Genomic DNA, 12,805 nt, shown 5'->3' with positions numbered 1-12,805 from the left:
CATAGTTCTTACAAATGTTTCATATGGGCTCCCGACTCTTTTAATACATTCTTCTCCAATAAATATATATTTTAAGTTCCATTGTTCTTTTCTTCGCTTTTGCCCCGGTAATGGAGATGTTTGGTTAGTTTGCTTCCATTTTAGAATTTTAAGAGGCTTAAACTGATTCCTTCCCATGGCCAAATTTCGGACATTTGCGTATTACCGCATACCCAGCAATTTGTTATGTTCAATTCTTTACTAATTCTTTCAAATAAATCTATGAATAAGTTTGTTTTTTTTTTTTTCCCAAAGGTACTTCCAATTTATTTTCTTTTTTTGGTATTTATCACTAATTGTTTTTCTTTGATTAAATCTATTAATTTTCCTTGATTATTTTCATGTTCGAAGCAAAGCCAGGCTTCCCCTATAGGACACTCTCCAAGTAACCGCTGCCAAAAGGTGGCAGTATTTTTAGCAATCCAATATGTTTTTCCACTTTCATGACAGGTGGAAATTTGGGAATGATCAAAACAGCTGGGGTTCACATTAGTGTGAATTCTTGTTAGGGACTCTTGGGTTTCTCCATCATATAGCGGATGGTAACACTTGTTGCATTTAGCCTCTTCGCTGCTAACTAGATTGTTTGTTAGCAAGGCCAGCAACACTCCTCTCAAGAGTCCGGTATGAACTACTTTCAGTCTCACCCGGGCTTGCCTCTTGGAGGTGGGTATTCTCTTAGGTAAGATCTTACTTTCCCAGAGTTTTTTCATCCCCTTCATATATTAATTTAGGTGTCCTTGGAGAGTGTTCTGCAGGGAAATTAGTTTTTATGTTTCGGCCAAATTCTAATTTGAGGATTTAGAAGGAAAATAGAGTGATACTTAAAATTGGAGAAGGATGTATGATACAAAAATGAATTTTTGTAACGACAAGGACTATAGTGAACTGGTGGGAATTTAACAAACTACAACAATTATGTAACAACAACTCTATAACAACAACTAGAATTGGTATCAACTGCGTTACAGTGACACTTTATATTTAAACTGGAACTGTTCAAGTCCTTTAGCTGTCTTCTTCTTTTTGCTTAAAGGTAAGTCGGAGGTCTGTAGATCCTTTTGTAATTGTCCACTTAGGTGCCTTTGGCTGAGATTCTGTGGAGTCTGATTCATCAAAGGGAGGTGGAATTGGTCCTTTAACTTGAGATATGTGAGTCCAACCCCTTTCTTTTGTTCTTACAGCAGTGTGTGTAGTTAGGAGGACCTGGAAGGGGCCTTCGTACCTAGGAGATAGAGATGTGCGACTCAAGGATTTTATGAGAGCCCAGTCCCCTGGGTTGATTTGATGAACGTTTGAGTCTAACGGAGAAGTTTGGGGAAGGTATCCTTTTTTCTTTAGTTGCTCTATTGTTCTTCCAATAACTCTTAAATACTCTTGGGTGGCAGCTTCTCCTTCTAGATAATTTGCAGAGCTAGAGGGGGTAATTAAAAAGGGAAGCCCAAACATCATTTCATAGGGTGAAACCCCTATATCTGCGCGTGGTCTGGTCCTAATGCGTAATAGGGCAAGAGGTAGACATTTGAGCCAATTCATTTGAGTTTCTTCGATTAATTTTGTTAACACATTTTTCAAAGTTTTATTCATTCTTTCTACCCGGCCGGAGCTTTGAGGATGCCATGGAGTGTGCAACCTCCATTTCATCCCTAGTGCTCCAATGACTCCATGTAATATCTGTGATGTAAAATGGGAGCCTCCATCGGAGTCTATGCAGTTAATTAATCCATATCTGGGGATAATTTGTTCAAGGATTATTTTTATGACCACTTCTGAGGTTTCTTTAATGGTGGGGAAGGCTTCTACCCAATGGGTAAGATGGTCCACGATAACTAATAGATGTTTAAATTTTTGCACTGGGGGCATTTCTGTAAAATCAATTTGAACACTATGGAATGGTCTTAAAGCTAACTCTCTTCCTCCATATTCGATTTTTCACATAACTTTTTGATTAGCTTTTTGGCAAATTAGACACCCTTTAGTTATTGATTTAGCTAGATTATATATCCCAATACAAAAATTTTCTCTGAGAAAGTGGTCACATAATCCCTGAACACCCCAGTGTGTCAATTCATGGATTTCTGCTAATAATTTTCTGGCTAGAGCTTTATTTAAAAACTTGCGCCCATCTTTCATTACCCACTCTCCTTGATCTCCTTGATGTATTACTAACTTTTTTATCATTTTTAACTCTCCTTCGCTAAAAGTGGGCTTTGTAATTTCTGATTTCTCTGGTGTTTCATTTAATTTAAAGACTTCTATAGGCCCTTCGGAACTTAATGAGACTTCTTTGGCTATTTTGTCAGCATACCGATTTCCTCTTTCTTCTAAGGTATTTCCCTTTTGGTGCCCTCTTATGTGCACAACTGCGATTTCTGTTGGTTTGAGCAAGGATTCTAATACTAATTTTATTAAGGTTTTATGTACCAAATCTTTCCCCTTTGAGTTTAAATACCCGCGTTCTGCCCAGATTTTTCCAAATGTGTGGACTATTTCAAATGCATATTTTGAGTCAGTGTAAATGGTTCCTGGCTTCCCTTCTAATGAGTCTAGCCCTCTTTTTAACGCATAGATTTCGCAACATTGTGTGGACCAATTGGATGGTAGCTTTCCTTTCTCTATTACTTCTAGATCTTTTCCTTTTGCCCCTTTTACTACAGCATACCCGGATGCTCTTTTTCCATCTACTACTCTAGATGAACTGTCAGTAAACAGTATCTCTCCATATGGCAGTGGTGCACTCTCTAGATCTTCTCTTACTTTAGTTTGGAAATTTATGAGCTCCAGGCAATTGTGTTCTAGCTCTGGCAAGGGTTCCCCTGAGAGGAATTGAGCTGGATTTATACTTTTAGAGGTGGTTAATTCTATATTACTTGTATTCATTAATATGATTTCATATTTTAGTATTCTAGCTTCTGTTAGCTATTGCTGGGCACCTTGACTGAGGACAGTCTTAATATCATGTGGTGTATATACTTTAAGTTTTCCCTGCAATGTTAGTTTTTGTGCATCTTCTATTAAAATTGCTGCAGCAGCAATTGCCTGGAGACATAGTGGCCATCCTTTTGCTACTGGGTCTAATAATTTAGAAAGGTATGCTATTGGCTTTCGACAGCCCCCCCATTCTTGAGTTAATACACCATAAGCTACTCCCCCTTCGGTGTTGGTAAATAGTTCAAACTCTTTTTTAAGATCTGGTAAATTTAGAACTGGGGCTGAAGATAATTTCTCTTTTAATTCTTCTAATTGTTTCTCGTCTTGTGCAGTCCAATTTGTAAGTTCAGGGTTCACTAATTTTTCATAAAGAAATTTTACACTTTGAGTATATTTGTCTAACCATAATTTACAGTACCCAAACAGGCCTAAAAGTTTCCGAATGTCATGTTTGGTTTTTGGGGTTGAAATGGCTAGTAGGCCTGAAATTCTTTCGGGGTTGAACTTTTTGTATCCATTTCCAATTATATGACCAAGGTATGTTACTTCTGGTTCAACAAATTGCAATTTGTTTCTGGATACTTTTAAACCTTTTTCTCCCAGGAAGTTAAGGAGTTTGATACTAGTTGTCCTGACTGACTGTTGCTCTTTCCCAGATATTAATAAATCGTCTACATATTGGAGGATTTGTGTCTCATTTTTGGGGTGAACTGGTCTAATAGTTCTTATAGAGCCTGTCCGAAAAGATTGGGGGACTCCGTAAATCCTTGAGGTAGACGGGTCCATCTTAATTGTTGTTTTCTCTTCCCTCCTGGGTACTCCCACTCAAATGCAAACCAGTCACGGCATTCCTCCGCTAGCGGACACGCCCAAAAGGCATCTTTTAAGTCTATGGTAGTGAACCATGCATGTTCCCTGGGAATTTTATTCAACAGAGTATAAGGGTTAGACACTACAGGGTGTCTAATGATGGTCTTTTTATTAATTTCTCTTAGATCTTGGACTAATCTGTATTTTCCCTCTGCCTTTTTGACTGCTAAAATTGGGGTGTTATAGGGGGACATGCATGGTTCTAGCACACCTTCCGCTATAAGGTGGTCTATAATTGGAGCTAGTCCTTCTCTACCCTTTTCTGATATTGGGTACTGCTTCACCTTGACTGGGGTAGTCCCTTCTTGCATTTGCACTTTTATTGGTGTAATGTTTAAAAAGCCAGTTTTTCCTTCCTCTGCCCATACTTGGGGATTGATTTCACTCATATCTTGTTCAGTCAATTTCATAATACGTACAACCATTTTCCCATTTTCTGGAATAACTGCTATTCCTAACTTAATTTGCAAATCTCTCCCCAACAGATTCTTTTCCAAATGTGGTAAATAAATCATTTCTGCCACACACTGTTTCAAGTTCCCCTTCAATTCCACTCCTTCAATTATTGGTGCTTTAAAAGGTGTCCCTTCGGCTCCTATTACTTCACATGTTCGATTACTAATACGGACTCCTATTGGAAGATCTTTCAAACTGGACCGATCAGCTCCAGTGTCAACTAGGAATTCAAAACTTAAATTCTGAGGACCAACATTGAGGTTTATCAAGGGCTCATCTAGATGTTTCATTGGGTCCCCTAAGGAATAGAGCCCCTGACACCCCTAATCTTCCCCTTTCAGAATTTTTTCCAAATGTTCTTGTTCCCTTTCTATCTCTTCATCAATTGCAATCTTTTTGCAGAACCTCCCGAGGTGACCTATTTCACCACAGTAATAACACCTGCCTTGAAACTTCCCGGGCTTCTGCCAGGGGTTGGCATTAGGACCTCCTGCATCTGGCGCAATCTTAGGCCCCTCTTCTCCTGATTCACATGGCTTCCCTGGCTTATTTTTACTTGCATTTATACATTTTTTGGCCACAGCTACCATCACTCGGGCTTTCGACTTTGCTTTTTCCTCTTCTCTCCTCAAATACACTCTTAGAGCCTCTTTAAGTAGATCATTTATTCCTTTCTCCTGCCAGTCTTCCATCTTTTCTAATTTTCTTCGGATGTCAGGCCAAGATTTGGTGACAAAATGTACTCTCAATACTGCTTGGCCATCCGGACTATCAGGATCTATAGTAGAGTACAGCTGAAAATTTTTCCTTAACCGATTTAACCACGCGGATGGAGTCTCATCTTTCTCTTGTACTGCCCCAAAGGCCAATTTGGTGTTACTTTGGCGAGGAACAGACTCTCTTATTCCCCTAACTATTAGGGCTCGATAGTCAGTCATATTTCGCCTCCCCTCTTCTTGGTTTGGATTCCATCCTGGGTCTGCGAGAGGTAGTTTATGGTCACCTGGTGGTCCTTGCCTGTTTTCCCTCTCCCATATGCGTAGACCGGCTTCCCTGATCATCCTAACTTCTTCTGGGTTAAATAATATATTTATAACCCAATTCATTTCTTTCCAGGTATAAATGCTAGGTCCTAAGAACTGATCTAGTTGTTCTGCAATACCTACAGGATCTTCCACTAAATTCCCCATTTCTCTTTTAAATCCTCTCACTTCTGAGGCTGTTAATGGTGCATCTACAAATCCAAATCTGCCCTCTCTTCCTCCCATAGGGACTTCCCTGAGTGGGAACATCCTTTCTGCCTTTGCTGCCCTTGACCTTGTATTATAATATGGTTCCTCTGTAAACTTACTATCTTGTGCTGGTGTAGGGTTCTGTAGATTACTGGAGGAAGCGCTACTGCTGGATGGAGATAGACTCAGTTCCCAACCGGGGGGACGTAAAGGAACGGCTACTGGTGGAGGTGCCTGAACCAAGGCAGAAGGAATTGGGGCTTGTGGGGATACCAGAGGTGAAGGCAAGCTGGGAAGTGGAGACATAGGTAAAAGAGACTGGTTTGGAATAGGGGTACTAAGGGAAGGTGGTGATGAAAGAGTTATGATAGATGGTTGAAGAGGAAAAGGAACTGGAAATGCTTGAGGAGATGTGGGACTTAGAAATGAGGGTTGGGAGTTGTGGCCAGCCGGAGGAGGAAGAGGAGGACCTTGGGCATTGGCAGACGGAGGAGAGAGGTGGGTTTCAATGGGAGTGACAGAGGGAGCAGAAGAAGGAAGGTAATTGGGGGTGTAGGTGGGCGGAGAAGAGGTAGAAGGAGGATTGACAGATGGAGCAGAAAAAGGAAGGTAATTGGGGTTGTAGGTGGGGGGTTCAAAGGAAATAGTGGGCGGAGGAGGGAGAGGAAGGGGTTGAAGGAGGTTGACAGCCGGAGGAGGAGGAAGTGGGGGATCAAGGGCATTGACAGGCGGGGGAGGAGGGGGAAGGTAATCAAGGGGGTCCCATTTACTTTCATTTTTCTCTTCTTTGTTACCTTGTCCCTTTTTCTCTGCTACTTTACATATCTTTACTGGTTTATCTTCTGCTATATTTTCTCTCCAACAAGCTGCGTATTTTAGTTGTTCCACATTTGATTCCCCATAGATTTTTAAATACTGATTTAGCGTTGAACACATCCATGGATCTTGGGTACGTAACCACAGCCATGTTTCTGGTAGGTTTAACTTTGGCCATACTTCAACACAATAGTGGATCATTTTTATTTTATCTAACTTTTTAGTAGCTTCACAAGTATCCCAGTTATTTAACATTATCGCTAAAGGGCTGTCAGGAGGGATGTTCTTTACCTTTTTGTTCTCTTTTGCTCTACTCTTTCGGCTCATGCAAGCTCCCATATTGATTACTAAAACAGTATGCTCGCTTACACACAAGACTGCTACACTCACTCTACACAGTTCACTCACTTACACACACTGGTACAGCCACACTTTCCTTTTTCGCAAACGGAGAATTTACACACACACTCTCGCTTACACACAAGACTGCTACACTTACTCTACACAGTTCACTCACTTACACACACTGGTACAGCCACACTTTGCTTTTACAAACAGAGAATTTACACACACACTCTACTGGAATAGAATGAGTTAGGTCCTAGCGAGGATTGTGGTCCCCTTCCCCAACTGAGCGAGGATCGCGGTCCCCTTCCCCAACTGAGTCAGGTCCTAGCGAGAACTGCGATTCCCTTCCCCAACTGAGTTAGCGAGGATCGCGGTCCTCTTCCCTAACTGAGTCAGGTCCTAGCGAGGATCGCGGTCCCCTTCCCTAACTGAGTTAGGTCTTAGGAGGATCGCGGTCCCCTTCCCTAACAAAGTTAAACTGGGATAGAGCCGGTCTCTAGCCGGGCCCCGGTCGCCCCCTCCCTCTACTCTTCCCAGTTGTCAATGGGAGTTGGGTAAGGTCCCAGCGGGGCCCGGATACCCCTTCCTAAACCCTCGTCCCTGGGGGCTCGGTCACAGCTGGGCTCTGGCTGCCCCTTCCTGCACCCCCCCTCTTACACAATGTCGGGTCCTAGCGAGGGTCTCCCCCCCTTCCCCAACCAAGTCCTGGGTCCTAGTGAGGGTCTTCCCCCTTCCCCAGCTTTGGGCCTAAGCCCCAAGGAGACACCTCTTTCACACTCTAGGCCTTAGTAGACCTCACTCGCTTCCCCCTTTTCCCGGCCGGCCCCCTCGTGGGAATCCGGAACCGCGGTACTCAGGGGTCCTCACTCGCTTCGGGGTCTGAGCTGCCAGTCCCCATCTCATTCACACCACACTCGCTCGCCTCCCATGCCCGCCGCCGCTCTCCTTACCGGCGCTCCCAGCGTTGTCCTGGTCCCGCGCTGCTCCGGGTCCGGGGTGGCCAGCTGGCCCAGATGGTCCCTTCGGGGTGGTGCCATCCCCTCCGATGTCCTCTTCTGGGTGTGGCTCCTCCCGGTCAAGCCCCCAAATAATTGTAGTAAACGGAGCAGGGCCAAAGCCTTAATTAAATAGCAGCTCTTTTATTGAAGAATTGGGGGGGGCGCCAGGGACCGACACCTGTTGCTGCTTGCCTAGGCGACGCTGGAAGGAGGTTCCTGTGCAGTCCTGTCCAAGGGCAGGAAAGGGAGTTCTAACCTCACAGGCACGTCCAGAACTCGATTGGGGCTCGTTGGTCCAGGGGTGCCACTCTTCTCAACAGCTCCTTAGTTCATGGGTAGTTAGGACTTCCACTGAAGAGGTGTTTCTTGGGAACTCTGGAAACTTTGCATATGGGGCAGTGTCTTTTGATTGACATGGGGCAGCAGCAGGTGGCCGGAAGCGAAGTGAGGGACAGGGCAGAAGAAGGAAGTGATTGAACTAGAACTGGGATTGTTTGGGAAAATACAAACAGATGGCCAACTTGGGGATACAGAACATGCATATCAAGAACAGTAAGTTGCTTAACATTTTAACAGAGGGGACAACTCTTAAAACTATTTGTAACCCTTAATTTTATGGCTGCTGAACCTATTTACCTCACTGCTCTCCTGCAACAAGGCCCCAGCTGAGCCATATCCACAGTTGTGTCCATGGCTTTCTAACCAATTCCCAACACAAAGCCTCTCAGGCCTCTGGGCACAGCAGGGGCCACAAGGCCACGAGTTCAGGGCTGCTCTCAGCCAGTTCCTGCCTGCTGCACTGCTCCTGGGGTGCCGGGGGTGGCCCTTGGTGACACGGGCGCTTCGTGTCATGGCCCTTTGTGATGTGGGACATGATGGTGCCCAGAGACCATTGTGACATCAGGGAGCCCCACCCTGGCCTGGGGGTATTTAAGGGGCGCAGAGGCCTGGAGTGCTCAGTCCAAGGAGAGCCACTCTCTGAGGAGGAAGCAACTCCCTGGACCTGTCAGCGGTTGAGGACGGTCGAAATTACGGAGAAGATGGAGGAGAACCAGGAGCTCTCCCAAGCAGAAGAGACCATCATGGTCCTTCCAAAGGACAACCCATCTGATGAAGAGCTGTCCCCAGTGCAAGAGGTCATCGAGGGTCAACTGCCCCAATGGGATTGCTATGAGCATGAGAAGCTTTCCCCAGATGTCAAATATGAAATAGTTCCATGCTTTGGGGAAGATGGTGATGACGAAGACATGTCCCCATGGGAAGCAAATGACAACAAACAGCTCTCCCTGTGGGAAGGATGTGAGCAGGAGGAGGTGATGAGGAGGGCCCTGCTCGGTGGTAGGGACAGCCATTCAAGCTCCTCACCTGAGCTGCAATCACTGGGGACACGGGGCCGGCTCAGTGTCCCGTTCAGTACTCCAGCCAGCAGCCAGGCTCAGCTCTCCATGAGGCAGAACAGCCCCAGGGAGCCCCTGAACCAGGCTGTGCTGGAGAAGCAGGCACTGGGGCAGCAGCAGCAGCAGCAGGGAGCTCCTGAAGGGGCCGCAGTCGAGGCCTGGGGCCAGGGCAGCGGCGGCTCCCCAGAGCTGGAGCGCAGCAGCAGCAGCAGCGCGGCCATGGCCTGGTTCATCCCCAGGGACGTGGTGGTGGCCAAGGCCGTGGGGCTGGCGGGCAGCAGAAGCAGCAGCAGCAGCTCTCTGGGGCTGGCGTTCAGCATGGCTGCAGAGAGGCAAGCAGCAGTTCCCCCAGAAAGGGAAGGGAGCTCTGGGCTTGCCTTGCACAGCCCTCCCAGGCCCCGGCCTGCCCAGCCGGGAGCCCAGGCCCTCCCCGGGCAGCCGTGTGCCCCTGGGAAACGTCCCTCCCGCTTCAGGCGCGCGCTGCGGGCGCTGCTCTGCTTTGGCTGCCTGAGGCCACGGCCCCAGGAATAAAACAGGGGAGGAAGAAGATGAAGGAGATAAACGCGAGATAGTGACAAAGCAGATGAAGACGAAGGCAACAAAGACAACAAAACAAAGGCGAAGAACATGATGATGACGAAGCAGATGAAGACCAAGACCATGAAGACTAAGAATACAGAGAAGACAAAGAAGAATAATTTCAAAAGACATATAAGAAGAATAGTCACGAGTTTAACAATAGAGGAATAGTTGTAAGAATTGAAGAATTCATAGAAGAAGAGAGGAATAGGAATAAGAATAAGAATAGGAATAGGAATAGGAATAGGAATAGGAATAAGAGACAAGAATAGGAACAGGAATAAGAATAGGAGTAGGAAAAGGAATCTAAGAAGAATTTAGAAACACAGAGAAGAAGTGGAGAAGAAAAGTTAGAATAGCAAAGAAGAAAAAGAAGAAGAGTAGTTAGATAGCAAAGAATAGTAGTTATAAACAAGGATAATTAAAAATATAAGAATAATTTCAGGATACAGACATGAAAATAAACATGAATAAATAAATAAAACTAGCAAATTTCTTTATTGTATCTCAGGTATTTATATACAGTCTGTGATATAAAAACATGAATATACAATATTTTGTAGTGGCGAATACATTATAATTTCCCAGAAAATGCACAAATTACTGAAGAATTTGTGTATTTCCTAATAAGGTTTGTGAGACACAAGACAAGAGTCTCTGTATTTCATGCCCTGCCTCTCCGAGGTGCTGCTGTGTCCCCTCAGTGCCGCTGGTCCCTGTGGGCAGGGGCTGCTCAGCCCCAGCGGCAGCGGGAGAGTTCCTGGCGGGGCCGGCAGGGCAGGGCTGTCCCTGCTCTCTGCAGCAAACGAAAGGCGCCGCTGAGCCCGGCGGAGAGAGAGCTGTGCTGGAAGCGCTGTGCAGCAGGGCTGGGCAGGGGCACAGCGCAGCCACCCCAGCCCCGCTCGGTGCTGCCCGTGCCCAGGAGCCCGGCTGGCTGAGAAAGGCAGCGCCACTGGCCGAGGCTGAGCAGGGACGGCTGCTCCTTCCCAGGCTCGCTGCGGCTGCACAGGTGCTGCAAAAGCTCTTCTCAGCGTTCTCACTGCCATTCAGCACACGGAACATCCACCAGAAGGTGCTTGCAGCTGGCGCTGGGGCTAAAGCCTTGCCCCCTCTACTCCCCTGTCCTTGCCCAGGGCCTGCTCAGCAGGAAGCAGCTGAGGAGTCACTTCTGGAGCCTGTTCAGCTTCTACACCAACAGAATGGTTGGGGATGGCTGGGACCATACAGCTCCTCTAGTTCCAGCTGATTATCTCGTGCTCGGCATCTCCCTCTCTCTGACTGGTCTCTTCTCTTCTCTTCTCTTCTCTTCTCTTCTCTTCTCTTCTCTTCTCTTCTCTTCTCTTCTCTTCTCTTCTCTTCTCTTCTCTTCTCTTCTCTTCTCTTCTCTTCTCTTCTCTTCTCTCTTCTCTTCTCTTCTCTTCTCTTTTCTCTTCTCTAAGTAAAATCTATGTTGTTTAATAAATTCCTCCTGGTGCCATCCCATGGTCTGATATGCCCCTTATTCAGGGCATAGATATCTCTCCCTCATTGGATTGTGACATGTGACATGTGGACAGGGACACCTTCCACTATCCCAGGCTGCTCCAAGCCCCAATATCCAATCTCCCCTGGGACGCTTCCAGGGATCCAGGGCTGGATGCAGCTTCTAGGGGCAATGTGTGCCAGAGCCTCCCCTGCCTCATAGGGAAGAATTACTTTGGAAAAACCTCTCAGAATTCATTCCCTGGAGCCAGGCTGGGTGTGTTCCTCACCAGTCCTGCCTGCCTCAAGCAACCTAGTGCAGGGTGGGAGGGTTTACCTCATTGCAGCACCCACTGAGGCAGCAGCAGCTCTGTGCTGTTCCTGACGCATCCCTGTGGGAGCAGCTGCACAGGGCAGTGCAGCCAAAGTCCCCAAATCCTGAGCAGCTGTGACTGGAGCCTGGAGTCCCCACCTCCAGCCTCGGGGTGCTCCAGGGCAGGAGCTTTCTCCAGGGTTAGTTTTTCCTTCTTCTGGGAAAATTTTCATGGAATTACAGAATGCCTGAGGTTGGAAAAGGCCTCCAAGACGACCAAAACTGTGCCCAATGCCCACCTTGTCCCCAGCCCAGTGCACTGACTGCTATGTCCAGGCTTTACTTTGGATGCCTCCTGGAATGGGCACTCCACCACCTCCTTGGGCAGTCACTTCCAATGCTTAACCACCCTTTCCATGAAGAAATTCCTGCTTATATCCAACCTGACCTTCCCCTGGCACAGTTGAGTCTATGTCTTCTCATCCTGTCTCTTGCCAAGGAAAACAGGCCAGTCCCCACCTGGCTGCACCCTCCTGTAGGGATACTGTGGAGAGCAATGAGGTCTCCCTTGGGCCATTCCTGTTTATTAACTCACTTCCTTCCCTTTTTATGAGCACAACCAACTTTCTCACTGAGTGAGGATCCCTTTGGGGCAGCAACCCCCATTTTTGTGCAGTTGTTCCAATGTCCCAATGGAAAGAAATTACACTCACAAAACTGGAGAATCTTTGCTGCTCTCACCACCTCCTCAAAGAGTAGCTATTTCTGTGGATTTGCTGATGACCCCAGAGCTAAGATCCCATTGTTCTCAGCAGCACTCTTGGAGAAGTCAGGAGTGCTGTCAAGGAACAGGAGGGATCATTGGTGTTGCTTGGAGCAAAATGTGTTTTCTGGATTAACCCAGCGATGGCATAAAACAGTTTAACTTCATGTTTGTATTACCCACATTAACGTCACCATTTATTTATCTGTCTCTACTGATATTTCTTATCAAACAGACTCTTGGGATTCTGTCCAGAGAACCAGGGATGTTTCCCCTCAGCTAAACCAAGCCACCATCATCGACCTGCACCCTTCCTCCACCTACAACATCCGCATGTACGTCAAGAACCGCATTGGCAAGAGCGAGGCCAGCAACGAGCTCACCATCACCACTGATGAAGCAGGTAAGCCCTGGCTTTGCAACCTCTACATTTTTTAGGAATTATCTCTCTGATGTCAGGAATCATTGCATGAAATGCTGCTTATGTGGCTGGAGATGTATCAAAAGGAATACTGAGTTATTCCCATAGAATATCCTGATTTTTGCAACTTCTTATGCAGGGCTGTAATTAAAGCTATTCAGTGGCATCTAGTGGTCAAAGA

The sequence above is a fragment of the Erithacus rubecula genome, assembly GCF_903797595.1.
Source record: "Erithacus rubecula genome assembly, contig: scaffold_156_arrow_ctg1, whole genome shotgun sequence".
Lineage (NCBI taxonomy): Eukaryota > Metazoa > Chordata > Aves > Passeriformes > Muscicapidae > Erithacus > Erithacus rubecula.
This window is presented reverse-complemented; position numbering follows the sequence as displayed.